General features: G+C 30.2%; 1 non-coding gene across 1 annotated transcript; it reads left to right on the top strand.

The window, feature by feature from the left end:
• Positions 1 to 418: 418 nt before the first annotated feature.
• LOC127740347 (small nucleolar RNA R71) lies at positions 419 to 522 on the top strand. The gene has a single exon (XR_008001025.1). It is a non-coding gene; the product is annotated as a small nucleolar RNA R71 (small nucleolar RNA).
• The last annotated feature ends 1706 nt before the right edge of the window (positions 523 to 2228 follow it).

The raw sequence follows: 2228 nt of genomic DNA, 5'->3' as shown, positions 1-2228 counted from the left end.
TGGGTTATAGGTGTTTCCATATGGTTCACCCATGTAATTAACCTCTGCCATGGCAGGGTTCTCAGGATCATAAGCTTCTTCAGAAGCTGCCTCTCTAGTACTCTTGGATGCATGTTGCCATCCATTCAGATTTTGAGAGATCATGTTGACCTGTTGAGTCAACACTTTGTTCTGAGCCAATATGGCATTCAGAGCATCAATTTCAAGAACTCCTTTCTTCTGAGGTATCCCATTATTCACGAAATTCCTCTCAGAGGTGTACATAAATTGGTTGTATGCAACCATGTCAATGAGTTCTTGAGCCTCTTCAGGCGTTTTCTTCAGGTGAATAGATCCACATGCAGAATGGTCCAATGACATTTTCGAAAATTCAGATAGACCATAATAGAATATATCTAATATGATCCATTCTGAAAACATGTCATATGGACATCTTTTGGTCAGCTGCTTGTATCTTTCCCAAGCTTCATAGAAGAATTCACCATCTTTTTGTTTGAAGGTTTGAACATCCACTCTCAGCTTGCTCAGCTTTTGAGGAGGAAAGAATTTATCCAAGAAGGCAGTGACCAGCTTATCCCATCCAATGGCAGGAATGGAGATGCTTCTTCCATCAAATTTGGATGTTGGCTTTGTGAAGTCACCAAGCATTCTCCTTGCATTATTATTATTTTCGGCTGCTATCTCCTTCTCTTGTTCGAAAATTTCTGAAAGGTTACCTTTAGAATAATGTAATTTAGCTTCTCTTAATTTCCTCTTCAGAGTCCTTTCAGGTTCAGGATCAATTTCAACAAGAGTGCCTTTTTCCCTGTTCCTGCTCATATGAAAGAGAAGAAAACAAGAAAAGAAAAGGAATCCTCTATGTCACAGTATAGAGATTCCCTTGTGTCAGTAGAAAAAGAAAGGGGAGAAGAAAGTAGAAGAGGGGATTCGGATATTAGGTGGAGAGGGGTGAAGAGGAGTGTTAGTAATTAGGTAAATAAATAGAATAAGAAAAGAGAGGGAGAATTTCGAAAACAATTTTGAAAAAGAGGTTAGTGATTTTCGAAAATTAAAGATAAAATAAGTTTGAAATTAAAACTTAAAACAATTAATTAATTAAAAAGAATTTTTTTGAAAAAGAGAGAGGTATTTTCAAAAATTGAAGAGGGAAAAGTAGTTAGGTGGTTTTGAAAAAGATAAGAAACAAACAAAAAGATGGTTAGTTGATTGAAAAAGATTTGAAATCAAATTTTAAAAAGATAAGAAGAAAAGAAGTTAGATAAGATATTTTGAAATCAAATTTTGAAAAAGATAAAATTTTGAAAAAGATAAGATTTTTAAGAAAAAGATATTTTGAAAAAGATTTAATTTTTTTTTAAATGACTTAACTAACAAGAAACTACAAGATAAGATTCTAGAACTTAAAGATTGAACCTTTCTTAACAAGAAAGTAACAAACTTCAAATTTTTGAACAAATCACATTAATTGTTAGCTAATTTTCAAAAATTAGATATAAAAGATAAGAAAAAGATTTTTTGAAAAAAATAATTTTTTTTAAAAATTTCCAAAATAAGAAAAAATGGAAAAGATATGATTTTTGAAAAAGATTTTGAAAAGATAAGATTTTTAAAATTTGAAATTTTGACTTGACTTGTAAGAAACAACTAATTTTTTTAAAAATTTTTGACCAAGTCAACCCAAAATTTCGAAAATTTGGAGGGAAATAAGGAAAAGATATTTTTTTTTTATTTTTGAATTTTTAATGATGAGAGAGAAAAACATAAAAATGACCCAAAACATGAAAATTTTGGATCAAACACATGATGCATAAAATGACCCAAAACATAAAAAATTTTTGGTTCAAAACCTATGATGCATGCAAGAGCATTATGAATGTCAAGATGAACACCAAGAACACTTTGAAGATCATGATGAATATCAAGAACATATTTTTGAAAAATTTTTTTAATGCAAAGAAAACATGCAAGACCCTAAACTTAGAAATTTTAATGTCTAGACACTATGAATGCAAAAATGCACATAAAAAACAACAAAAGACACAAAACAAGAAATCATCAAGATCAAACAAGAAGACTTGTCAAGAACAACTTGAAGATCATGAAGAACACTATGAATGCATGAGATTTTCGAAAAATGCAAGAAAAATTTTTTAAAGCATGCAATTGACACCAAACTTAAAAATTAACACAAGACTCAAACAAGAAACACAAAATATTTTTTATTTTTA

The sequence above is a fragment of the Arachis duranensis genome, chromosome 6 (assembly GCF_000817695.3).
Source record: "Arachis duranensis cultivar V14167 chromosome 6, aradu.V14167.gnm2.J7QH, whole genome shotgun sequence".
NCBI classification, from domain to species: Eukaryota; Viridiplantae; Streptophyta; class Magnoliopsida; order Fabales; family Fabaceae; genus Arachis; species Arachis duranensis.
Note: the sequence above shows the minus strand (reverse complement) of the source record. Positions and strands in the feature narration are given on the sequence as shown.